The sequence below is a fragment of the Protobothrops mucrosquamatus genome, unplaced genomic scaffold, assembly GCF_001527695.2.
Source record: "Protobothrops mucrosquamatus isolate PMUCROS unplaced genomic scaffold, P.Mucros_1.0 scaffold44, whole genome shotgun sequence".
Lineage (NCBI taxonomy): Eukaryota > Metazoa > Chordata > Lepidosauria > Squamata > Viperidae > Protobothrops > Protobothrops mucrosquamatus.
The window spans coordinates 180934-194921 of NW_015386426.1; positions in this window are offsets into that span (position 1 = coordinate 180934).

The following is a 13988-nucleotide window of genomic DNA, read 5'->3' on the forward strand; positions in this document are numbered from 1 at the left end:
ACCATCCTATCAATGGCTTTCAATCTGATTTCCATTCTGTGTTGAACCCCCTTTTATAAAGATAGTTGCTGCTGTTGTGTAGTTGCCTAGAAAATGCTTGACTCACTGACTGCATTCATGTCTAATGATAAATTATTTTTTGTGTAACCATACTTTACAAAGCAGTGGGCAGTTTTTGTACTTTATTGTTTAATACAATATATAACTCAGACTAAGAAGTTAGCATGCTGCCCTGGAACAAAAGCTGAGACATCCAAGATGAAATGTCTTGTTTAGGCTTCTCTTTCTAAATTTTACCGGATGGTTATTAGAATAAAATTATTTTGTCTTGAGTATAAATGTGCAGGTAGTCCTCAACTTACAACTGTAATTGAGCCCAGAATTACGGTTGTACATTGTGCCAGTCATTAAGTGAGCAATCATGACCAACCCAATTCTATGACTTTTTTTGAAGTGCTTGTTAAGTGAATCATTGTGGTCATTAAGCAAATCTGCAGAACCCATTGTCCACAATGGGCATTTTTTGCTGGAAACCAGACGGATAGGCCTGTTTCCATTAAAAAACATAAACTGCAGTCATGTGATCGCAAGGATGCTGCAAATGGATATATGTGTGGGCTAATTTCTGAGTAGCCAAAATATAATGGGGGAGGAGGGGGAAAATATTGTTACTTTGCATCTGTGTTGTATCTTTTTTTGAGTCCATTATAACTGAGCAGTCACTAAGTCATAAGTTGAGGACTATCTGTAGTAAAATATATTTCCTACTGGTACCCTTCAGAAATATTAAGCCTACAACTGTTATCTGGTTGGAAACTCTGGGACTTGTCATCCGAACCACATCTGGAATATTAAGATAAGATAACCTTTATTGTCATTTTTATACTTTGGGCACACTGGCACACATCAAAAATGAAATTTAGTTGCCCGCTCTCAAGTGAAACACATACATGACACACACCTAAACATACTATGAACAACATGTATAGACCCACATCCCTACACATACATAGCAAATAAATATTAAATATTGTCCATCTTGAATATATAATGGAAGGAGGAAGCTTGAGAGTTCGCAAGGTTAATGCTGTATGGAACGAAACTCTGGTTGAATCTGGATGTTCTGCTACGGATACCACGAAGCCTCCTCCCAGAAGGTAACAAGGAAAACAGGTCGTGAAGAGGATGTGTAGTGTCCCAGATAATCTTATAGACCCTGCTCAAGCAGCGCTTCTGTGCTATGTCCTGGATGGGAGGGAACTGCTAATGATCTTTTTAGCCATTCTCACCACGCTCTGCACCGCCTTCCTGTCTGAAGCAGTGATGCCTCCAAACCAGACTGTGATGCTGTATGACAGGATGCTCTCGATTGTCCCCCTATAGAAAGTGGTCAGGACAGGGGAAGGAAGATGTGCTTTTCTCATGCGGCGCAGAAAATGCAGGCGCTGCTGTGCCCGCTTCACCAGTTTCTCACTGTTGAGCGACCAAGTCAGCCTACTCGTTAGCTGCACACCCAGGAATTTGATGCTGGTAACCATCTCCACAGGTGAATCATTTATGCACAGAGAAGTGTGGCTGTNTTTTTCCGGTATTTAAAACTAGGCTGTTTTCCTTACACCAGTTCACCAACCCTTCAACCTCCTTGCGGTAAGCTTCCACACTGTCATCATGAATAAGGCCCACTACTGTTGTATCATCTGCAAACTTCACAATATGGTTGGTGGCAAACCTAGCACAACAGTCATGGGTCAACAGGGTGAACAGCAGCAGACTTAGGACGCAGCCCTGAGGAGAACCTGTGCTCAAGAAAATGGTATTAGAGGTATTTGTTCCAACTCGCACATATTGGGGCCTGTTGGTAAGAAAATCAAGAATCCAGTTGCACAGAGGAGTGTTTAAGCCTAAAAAGCCCAATTTGTCTACTAGATGCTGGGGAATGATTGTGTTAAACGCCGAACTGAAGTCGACAAACAGCAAACGCACATGAGTATTTCTTTCCTCTAAGTGCTTCAGGCTCAGATGGAGAACGGAAGAAATAGCATCCTCTGCAGAGCGATTTGGTTGGTAGGCAACTCAAGGATCTATAGGTAGCAGTATAATCTAATATACTGATGCATGGGTGGATAATGTGCATCAATCTAATAGTCACACAACATTTAGCAGGATTGACAGACTGCTGGGAGTTGTTTTAAAAGAGCCACTGCTGCTCTGGTGATTTCAGGTAGCTGGAAAACACTAGAGGCAGTCTAGGACTACATACAGTATGGAAATTTCATGAATGGTATACTTTGTTTAGAATAGAAATTTATTATAGTCATAGACCAATATATAAACTCTTTAATATACAGATAATCCTTGATTTATGACTACCATTGAGCTGAAAATTTCCATTGCTAAGCAAAAAAATTAAGTGAATTTTGCCCCATTTTACGACCCTTCTTGCCACAGATGTTAAGTGAATTTGGCTTCCCCACTGACTTTACTTATCAGAAGGTCACAAAAGATAATCACATGACCCTAAGACCATCATAAATACCTGCCAGTTGCCAAACGGCCAAATCTTGATCACGTGGCCATGGCGATGCTGCAACAGTTGTGAAAACAGTCATAAGTCACTTTTTTCAGTGCTGTTATAACTTCAAACAGTCAGTAAATGAATGGTTGTAAGTCAAAGACTACCTGCATACTTTTAGGAAGCAAGCCAATATCTCAAACTTGTTTCACTCTAGATCATTATAACACCATTAAAGGATTATGTGAGGGCACATATACACATATAGTATGCCACAGGGGGTTTTACACATAGTCCTCAACTTACAACAGTTCATTTAGTGACCAAAGTTACGCCACTGAAAAAAAGTGATTTATGACCATTTTTCACACTAATGCAGCATCCTATGGTCACATGATCAAAATTCAGACCCTTGGCAACTGGCTCATATTTATGATGGTTCAAGTGTCCTGGGGTCATGTGATCACTTTTTGTGACCCGACAAGCAAAGTCAATGGGAAAGCTAGATTCACTTAGTAACTCTTATTAACAACTGCAGTGATTCACTTAACAACTGTGGAAAAGGTGTAAAATGGGGCAAAACTTACTTAACAACTGTCTCGCTTAGCAACAGAAATTTGGGGCTCAATTGTGGTAGTAAGTTGTGGACTATCTGTACTTTGCAGACATTACAGCTTGGAAAATAGCATTTCCTTCTGATATTAGTTGGTCCTGAAGTTCACATGCAAAAGGAAGCAAAATTTCCTGAAATTAGGAGCACGGAAAACTGGTGTGAAGTTTCCTGCTACGGAGGGTCAAGGTATATTTTGCTGAGCAAGTTTCTTATGCTTACTACAAAAAAGCCTTGAAAAACTTTGTTTTTTATTGAGTTTGATGAAATTCTATATTTATTCCTGGGCATAAGTTTACCTCTAAGGAAAATATATGTCATGTAAACAAGGAATCCAAAAACAAGGAATCAGGAGTGAGAAAATCATAACCTGCCCGCTTTTCTGGAATTTTGCAGAAATGAATAACAAATAGCGGGGAGTCTGCAGAGTTTTATTTCAGTAACATCTGGAATGCCACATGTTCCCCTGCATGTTATTCTTACTGGCCAGCTTCATACATCTTATTAAGCCACTGAATTGTTTGCTTTTGCCTTTGAAAATCGTATCAATGTGATAAAATTCATTTTAACTTAAATCCCAGTTATTTCAACAGGACTCGCATTCAACTAATTTAGTCCAGATCCAGTGCCACACATTGCCTTGTTTTAACCAAGGTTGGCTTCCTATGTATCAAAATACGTCATAAATCATGGTTTCTAATAGAAATGACATAGTTCACATATGCTAAGCAAAAGCAAACAAGCCTCATTATGATTTAGTGTTATGCAGGTATTGACTTACAACCTTTCATTTAGCAACTATTTGAAGTTACAATAGTACTGAAAAAAGTGACTTACAATTGTTCCTCACACTTATAACCACTAGCAGCATCACCACAATCACGATTAAAATTCATGCATTTTGACAACTCCATGTATTTAGAACAGCTGCAGTATCCCGCGGTCACAAGGTCGCCATTTATGACCTTTCCAGCTGGCTTCACTCAACCATGGCAAGAAAGTCATAAAATTGGATGCGACTCACTTAACAACCACCTTGCTTAGCAACAGAAATTCTGTTCCCAATTGTGGTCGTAAGTGAAGCACATATATGAAGCCCACAATATTCTCTCACTTCTCCTTCTACATTATATATTTTATATTTCACTTCCATCAGTATAGGTAGTGCTCCTTTTTCAGAACTGATGCCAACCAGTTGAAGTCCACTGCGCTCTGTGAAATCTTAAGCAATAATAAATGTGTGAGTCTTTAGAGTTTCATCAGGCATTCCATTTTTACTCCTGCAGTTCTTCCTCTTCCTCCTTTGGAATCCACTGCATCTGCAAGGACTGGTGACCATCTGAATAAGATGGGAATAATACTAAGCAAACATTCCCCATTTATCTGCAGGATTAGCTTCTGACTGAATTTTAAACTCAGTTTTATTTTTACCTTACCATTTTAATCTTATTTTTACTTACGTGGAGCAGTGACAATTGCTCATAGAAAATATTCTCTACTTCCAGAAAAAAAATGGAAACCATTTTTGTTAATTTTTACATGTTTTAAATTGGATATTCTAGATTAGAACATAGAATCATAAGGCTGGAAGAGACCAGAGGCATCTTACAGATGAGATGGGTGGCATACAAATTTAATAAATAAGTAAAAATAAATAAAAGGAAGCTTGGAGGTCTTCTACTTGCTCCTTGCTCAAGGCAGGAGACCTTATACCATCTTGGACAAATGATTGTCCAGTCTGTTTTTTTGAAAACTGCAGTGATGAAGCACCCACAACTCCAAGAGACAACCTGTTCCATTCATTGTTGTCACTGTCAGGGAATTCTAGGCTGGATCTCTCTTTAACCAGCTTCCACCCATGCTGTCCTGTCCTCAGATGCTTTGGAGAATAAGCCAACCCCATCTTTTCTGTGACTGTCCCTTGAGTTCCCAAAGACAGCTATCATGCCCCTCCTAATCTTTCTGTTTGATCACTAGATATACTGGCTCCCTCAACATAAGTAGCGCTTGTTAAAGAAGCATACTTAGCTAATGCCACTGACTAATTTATCATTCTTTCAAACGACATGGGACTGTTTGACTAAGCCCCATGCCCACCCCAAAAAAGTATGTTTAGGTGTAGTAGGCAACAGAGGCCAGTTTACTCCTAAGCACAGAGCACTTTTTTGGGGATTTCATCTGACCCTGGTTGGAAAGGAATAAGAATGAAGTGGGAGTGGCCAGAGATAGTACTACCGGTATGAAATCTTAAGTTGTGTTCCCTTGGCCTTGGTTCCAGGGAACTGAAGGGACAGATGTTGCCTTGAAAGCCACACTGTCCTAGTTCACCTTCTTGACAGGGCAATCCAATCAATCAATCCGGCTTTCCTCTACTGTTGCTTGCATCTTCCACAGACATTCACGTGCGTTATTTGCATGTTTGCAGCACCAGTAACACCACTGATTTCCTTAACTGTTGTTTAACAAGATCTATCGACACGCCTGGGTGCTCCTTATTAGCTGCGGGGGATGCTCATTCCGGCAAAAGAAAAAAAAAGAGGGAGGGGAGGATTTATTTAATTTTTTTGTATCATAAGGCAGAAACGGGTCTAGCAAACATTCGGCTTGTAGGGCTTCAGGGAATTATTGGCAAGCGTCCGCAGCCGGAGGAGTTCAACCAGGCGGGAGGAAAACGGGAACGCCCAAACCACGCTTTCCTAGGTGAATCAGCTAGGCCGGGAGAACGTGGCCATCTGGAAGGATTGGCCGGGGCTTAAGGGTCGGCCTCGGCTCAGGGCTTCTCTTCCCCAGGCGGCGGCCAAAAACAAAAGCCCAGCGCCTGCTGCTGTAAAACACCTTTTATATACGCTCCGGCAACTTGGTAGCGATAAAAAAAAAAACAACGATCGAGGAGATCCGCTACCATTGCATGGGGAATGGACGGCTTGTTTTTCTAAACAACGTCTCCCCGCGCCCTAAATTCCGGGGCTGGGGTTAGCCCTAAGTAAACGTGTTTAGGACCGGCTTGAACTGCCTTGTCGAATTTATCTGGGAAGTATTTCTTGGAACCAAGCCAAATGCCACAAACCAGCGTACAGTTTTTGGGGTTCTCCGCAGCTCTTGCAAGGAAGCCAGCAACAAGCCTCGTGGACTTTTCAAGAAGCTGCTGAATTGGTCCTCAAGGGACCGCGCTCGATTTTTACCTCAATCAACGGGGGGGGGGAGCTCGGGCGCTGAGCTCCGTCCGGAGAGGAGTAATGACGCCGGTATCTCAAAGGATGGCGCTCTCGACCTTCTGGATCCTGACGGGCGGGTGAAGGACGGGCTGGGCGGTCTGTGCGCGTCAATAAACTAGGAAGGCGAAAAGAGATCGAGACGAGCCGTCCTGGCGCAAAACAAGGCAACCCACTCGGGCTGACGACTCCTGACTGCGCCTTTAAGGATCGTCGTCGGGGGCGGAGCAGGGAGTGTCCCAAGCAGGCGCTGAGGTTGTGCGGCCGGAGGAGTGGGGACTTTCTGGGGTAACGGCGGCAGCGGCGAGTTCGGCTTCGGGTGGGCCTAACGAGAGAAAGCGAGGGCGCACGACGGGAGCGCAGCCAGCATGGACTGGGGCACGGAGCTCTGGGTAAGCAAGCGCGCAGCCCGCTCGCCTGGGCGCTCTCCTTGGAAGTTACCGCGCTCACGATTTCCTGGTTTATCCCTCCCGCTTGTTCTTTTTTCTCTCCATGTCCCGCCACTTGGCCTCCATGCCCCCACCCAGCCTTGTCCATTTATATCTAGACCTCCGGAAAGCTTGGACCTTGTCCTCTTCGCCAAGCACAGATTGAGTTCTCTGTTCCTCCCCCCCCCCCCCAGCATCGAAGTCTTTCCACCGTTAGCACCCGCTCCCACCTCTCCTTAAATAGACGCTCATCCCAGGACTGCCCGGGCGCTTCTCCTGGTCCCAGGCCCTTTTCAGGTTTGGCTACTCTTGATCTGTTTTCTCCTTCCTTGGCCTCATAAAAGGAAAGAGTGGTTTTGGAATGGGAATCGTGGATGAGTCGTTTATCTTCCATGAGTAATGAATTTAGAATTTCCTATGTCGTTAAGTGTTGTAGACTAGAGAATTACAGGGCAGGTTTAGATAGATATCTTTTGGTCCAGGTAAGCAAGATCACCTGGAAGAAAAGGAGGAAGTACTTCTATACTCTTGATTTTGGGAATTTAAAGCTGTTGTGTTTGTACCACCATAAAGAGTAACCCAGTTCCCAGTCTGGTCTGGAAAAAGTTGGCCTACATATTGCCCCTATAGAGGACTGGAACACTTGATGGACCTCTGTGTTGGATATGCCAGCTTCTGCAACACCATATGGAAGGAAGCCTGGATAAAAGCTTGGTGTCCTAAGCAGCCACTTAGGGATCTTTGTGTGATTTAGTCTGACATGCATCTGGGGTAGATATGCAATAGCATGATTGTTTAATATTTTGCATAGTGCCTGCACTATTGTATTCAAAATCACTCACCATGAAGGGTACCAATAGTATGTGCTTTCTTGAGTAAACTGAGTATTTGACATTAAAGGACTGAATGACAAGAGTAGCTAACTTTTTAAATTATTTTTATTTCTCCAGAGTGGAGATCAATCTCATATATACATTCTTGCTTTAAAATAGGCCACTGTTTGTGATCTTCACAAGAATTCCAGCAAATGGTTTATAAGTCTGTGAAAAGTACCTGCTGTAGACATAGCTTGCCTATTTCTAATTTAAAATGTATTTGAGTTAATGTAAGTTCAACAACCTGGGCTTTCAAGACCAGCTGTCAGTTGGGCTTGGTCAGAAAAGGCAGCTTCCTTGATTCTTAGACTAAAGAAAAACCAGGACAAAAACTTGATCAAGCTTAGGGAGGAGAATTTTTAACAGTATGTTGAAACAAAGAGATTTTCATCTCTGATAAAAATGAACTGAGGAAAAGAATTTGGGAATGTTGATTTATAGAGGGTTGACTTTCACAGTCAATTCAAAATATCTCTCCTCAGCAAGCACATCCACTCCACAAATGACAGTGAATTTGAAGAATGCATTTACCGGTAGTATCATGTAGAAGATAAGCATTGCTCTTTTGCTTAGAAAGATTATTTAGGGAAGCACTTGAAAAAGAAGGGAGAGAAAGCAACAAACAGAAGGTAATGATTGAAACTGAAAAGGCACAGCACACTTTGGCTCATTTTTGGTCTACGTGATATTGGTATTTATTATTACTATACAAGCCCACCAACTGTGTTGAACTTTGTCTTCTAAGATTCCTACCTGGAATTCTGCCAACTGTAATCCAACATGGTGGTTACCAGCTGAAGATAGCTGATAGATAGTGGGCATTACTGCTACCTACTTTCTCTCCCAGTTGCTTAGAAACTTCTGCTAAAATGAATGGCAAAGAAGCTTACCCTCTTTTATTTCATTGTTTCTGGGGGTTGATATCAGAACAGGCTTTTCTCCAGGATCAGCTTTAGTTTTTCTATTACTGAAACACGCAAGCAAGGAAGATACAGGATCCTAAGGATGCCTTTTGTAAGTTGCTGGGTCTAATCAGAGATTAACTCTAGCCTCATTGCTAGAATAGCACAAGCTATTCCTGGCACATTGCAATGGCACAAAGTTTGCCCTTTGCAAGAGAAACAGCAAGGAGAAGATTCATACTCAAACAGCTTTCACCACCATATGAATGACTTTTAAATTGTTTTACCCTGCATTTGTAAAATACAACAAGAACTTCCTGAATTTGCTAATTCTTTCCTGCGGATGGTCTAATATATAGTTGTTTGGTTTGCTTGGTTTGCCAACTAAGTTCCAACAGTGAAGGGAAGTTGATTGCTTGGGGTAGGGAAGCAGCAGGAGGCATCAGCAGGGAGAATCAGCAAACCTGGAGAACTTTAAATGTCCCTGAACATCATCATTAACTTAATAATGCCTGTGAATCATACAGTTCTACCCTCTGTTCAGGGTACATTGGAATTTCCCTTTGGGGAATGGCGGCCAATACTGGGCAGATTTGTTTAACCTATTGTTCAAGTTTTTTCTTCTGACATCTGGGTGTGGCCTGATGAATTTCCTAATATATTTTAGGAGAGATTTACAAGCTTCTGGCTTGAATCTCCTGATGCAGAGAGCTTAAAAGAGGCTGGGTTTATATTGGTGAAGTGAGCAGGAACTGACATCTAGGTGTTTATGACCTGGCTTGTGCTGTTTGCATGAGTGTTGTCTTCACTATTGATCTCCTTCCAGAGTAATGACTGCGGTTCAAACCTCTTTTGAATTCTCCAAAATCACCAATACATTACTGTAGTTTGGGGAGACTAGGGGAACCCAAACTACAGTAATGCACTGGTGATTTTGCAAAGTTGTAATGACAAAAGTTGTCTGTGGAGATTCTTGATCATCCAAGTCGTTGTCCAAAGGTGTTTTTCCAAAATGCAACTGGACTTTCTTAGTCTTTTTTTTTCTTTGAAAATGTTTCATTTCTCATCCAAAATGTTTTCTAAATAAAAGAAAACACAAGAAAGTCTAGTTGCCTTTTGGAAAAGCACCTTTGGACAATCCACTAGCTTGCTTTAAATTTATTCTTATGGGAAAGTCCCAATTTCAATATTGGACAAGTCACATTGGTCTTTGGGAGTTTCTCACACCCAAGTGAAGTGTTCTATACAGTATGTAGTAAGATAATTAAATCTGAAGTTTCAAGAGACTTCTTACCATTTTGGCAACATATGTCTTTATGCTATCTTGTACTTTTTTCTGAACTGAGTAATATTTACTCAGGTGATGGTTATAGAAATGAATGGAGCTTTTCCTTTATATAATGTGATTTTGGCAGTAGAATGTAGAATAACGGAGTTGAAAGGCCTTCTAGCCCTGCTTGTTTGTCCAAACTCCTTTTTTAAAACCTCCAGTAACGGAGCACCCACAACTTCTGAAAGCAAGCCATTCCACTGATTAATTCTAACTGTCAGGAAATTTCTCCTTAATTCTAAGTTGGATATCTCTTTAGTGAGCTTTCATGTTTGACTTCTTGTCCTGCCCTCAGGTACATTGGAGAATAGGTCAACCCCCTCTTTGTGACAGCCCCTCAAGTACTGGAAGATTGCTATCATGTCACCCCCAGTTCTTCTCTTCCTTAGATTAGACATACCTAGTTCCCACAACTATTCATCATACGGCAGCCTCCAGACCTCTTATCATCTTTGTTGCTCTTCTCTGCACTCTTTCTAGAGTCTCATCTTTTTTGTATGGTAGTGACCAAAACTGGATGCAATATTGCAAGTATGGTCATACTAATGTAGTATAAAATGTTACTAGTGATACTATCCCTCTGATGATGCATCCTAGGCAGAACTGCATTGGATTATTTGGCAGCTGCAGCATACTGCTGGCTCATACTTAAATGCACTGCATGCTTCCTTCCATGTAGATGTAGTACCATTAAGGACTAGATGCTGAGTGCAGCTGGTCAACCAGTTGTGAATCCATCTAGTGGTACTATTGTCTATCTCACATTTTTCTATCATATCAAGAAGTAGGCTATGGTCTACTTTGTCAAATGCCTTACTGAAGTCTAAGTAAACTATTTAATCTTTCTAAATGTAATGTAATATACTAGCACATATTTATATTTATATAACGTAAATATAAGGTTATATATTAAAAACTAGTAATCTTGATTATACTTCTTATTTGTTAGCCATTCAATCACTTCTGACTTAGTTGTTGGGTAAATTCCATGAAAGAAAATAGAGAGTAGAGTAGAGTAGAGTAGAGTAGAGTAGAATGATAGAGTTGGAAGAGACCTCGCAGATCTTCTAGTCCAAACCGCTGCTCAAACTGGTGACCCTATACCATTTCAGACAAGTGGCTGTCCAGTCTCTTCTTAAAAGCTTTCAATGATGAAGCACCCACTTCATGAAGGCAAGCCAACTTCTGAAGGCAAGCAGTTCTCATTGTTAGGAAGTTTCTCCTTAGTTCTAGGTTGCTTTCTCCTTGGTTAGTTTCCAACCATTATTTCTAGTCTTGGCTTCTTATGCTGTGGAAAATAGGTTGACTCCATCATCTTTTGGGCAGCACCTTGAATATTGAAATAGTGCTATCATCTCCCCCCTTCTTTCCTCAAGATTAGCCATACCCAATTCCTGCAACCGTTCTTCATATGTTTTAGTGTCCGACCCTTAATCGTCTTAGTTCCTCATCTTTGTACTCTTTCCAAAGTCTCAACATGTTTTTTTTTTTATAATGAGGTGACCAAAACTGGATTTAGTATTCCAGGTGTGGTCTTACTAAGTCTTTATAACGCTTACTACCGTAATATTTCACGTGATCTTGACTCTATCCCTCTATGCAACCAAGGATTGCATTGGCATTTTTGGCTGCTGCCACACACTGCTGGCTCATATTTAAGTGATTATCCACTAGGACAGTAGTTCTCAACCTGAGGTCCATGGACCCTTGGAGGGCCGCTATGTCACACAGAGTCCATGAAGGCTTTAAGAAATGTTATGATTTAAATCTTGAGTTAAGCCTTCATGGTCCGTGGCCATGATTCATGGTCCGTGGCCATGATCCATGGCCACAAAAGGTATTGAAAGGGGGTCCATAGTGAAGAAAAGGTTGAGAACCACTGCACTAGGACTCCAAGATCCTTTTCATAGTTACTGCTTTTGAGCCAGGTTTCACTAAGAATTTTGCTGATCCATTAATTTAGTCACCTTGTCAAAGAATAAAATAAGATTTGTTTGGCATGGTTTGTTTTTGACAAATCTATGTTAATTTCTGGTTATAATTTTACATGCCATAACTTTAATATTGTTATAACTTTAAATTTTGTGGAATTTCATTCTGAGTTGCCTTCTATGCAACTGCACTATAAATATGTTTGTTGCTTGAATACATCTTGTGACTTGCAAAGAGGCAGCAGAGAGTGGTTACATTGCTTCCTTCTGTAGAGATTGAGATTAAATTCTCAGTCTTGAGTTTCCTCGTTTAAGAGAACTTGGCCTCTTTGGTCATACCTCTGAAATCTAAAATGGAACAGCAGTTCCATGCTTGAAAGAGGAGCAAAAGAACAAGGTGATATAGTTTGTGTTCTCCTTAATTTCTATGGCTGCATTCTTGTGAATATTTAGGACAAACTTCACTACATTTTTTCTGGTCTGGCTTCAAATAGCTTGCATAGGATTTGGCTGTTTTTCAGGATTGACATTGGGGCTTATTTCTTCTTAACAAAACTAAATTTGTACCAAAATTTACTCCGCTATTTTTCAAACTAGTAAAGCTGATAGCTGATATTTCTTTTAAAAGCACCTAACTTCCTGGTGATGGTTACTGTTCCCTTTTTGTACCCAGTGATATGGATGCAGTCTCTGTTTGTCCATGATTTTTTTGTTTGTTTTTCCCCCAAGCTTTCTCTCTGATAGTTGAATTAAAAGGTACAGATTAATGGGTTATTATAATTTAGCATTTTCCCAGGAACGTAGTGGACTGGACTGGAATCAGGATTCTTTTAAATAAATATATTGGATGCGAAACCTTATGTAAACAGATTGAATTATTGCTTCGATGTCATTTACTGTTGTAATCTTCTTGAATGACAAATGCCCACTAGAGAGCTTCTTCTTGCCATAATCATATTTCTCTATCAATACTCCATCTCCATTACACTCTTGTATTTCTCCTTTCATTGATTTAGGGTGTGTTATATTCATGGCTGGGAGGGATTTTAGGATTTTTTTTTCCCTTTGTGGAAAGTAATTAGTTTGGAGGATATGGTTACAAACAGCTGTTCCTTAGCACGTTTCTATGGCTAATGCTTCTGCAGTAGCCAAGAAAGGCAATGGAAGGATGGTATATTATACCCATGAAGTGTTACATTTACTACCCTAAATATTCAGGTTCTCTTGCTTTATTGGGAGGTCTCTTAATGTGCTTTTGGAATTTTTTAAAAAAATTCTTTAATCAAGAGAGTAGCAATTTTTTCATCTGAATATGCTTAAAAATCAGCATCCAGAAGGGCAAAAATCACGAGATTTGCAACTGAAAGTGCAGGGGTCTATTCAAAGATTTGGCTCATTTTATTAGTTTCTTTTCACTCATATTTGGACGTTGTCATCATGATAACTAGTTAACAATTTGCAGTCAAAGAGCATGAGCCACAGAGAGGTCTGGGGACTACAAAAAAAAGATCTGTGGCCACATTAAGACTTCAGATTACCTAGTTGAGCTTTAAATTGTAAAGTTGCGTAATTGTGCATTAAACCACTTGCACGTCTGTGCTTTTTACAGGAGCAGTATTTAGTAGCTGCTGCAGCTCCCTGTGGAATGTCTCACTGGTAACAACCTGGAACTGTTCTATATGAACTGTGGAATGATTCTCGCTGTAATTTACCCAGTTTGATATAAAGTCTTGTCTTCTTGAAGAGAACACTCTCTGTTTCATTAGATTCCATCTGATCTGCAGTGTTGGGTTCATCTTTTGGTCTCTCATTTTGGCCTTGCCTCCCTGAATATAAATATAAAAGAGTGAAGGCTGAATAAATGAATGATTGTGACTACTGTCCCAGTGGTGGGAAGCTTTGATATGGTGTTCCTTCTCCTTCATTTCTCTCTCTCCTCCCTTTACCCAGTGTGTAGACACATGTGTGTCTGCTCCCCAGTTAAAGCCAGCTAGTCTCTTGGAATGAAATTAGTTGCTGTGGAAATTGCCTTGCACTTCATGCATTCCTGGAAGAGGGGTGGGGAGGGCAGAGGAAGAAGGGCTGATGTGTGTTTTGACTGTGAAGTGGAGGGAATTAGATTATCCTGGCTGTGGGGGAAATGGGTGCCAAGGATTGGGTAATTCAGAATAGAGTAGGAGAGGGAGGT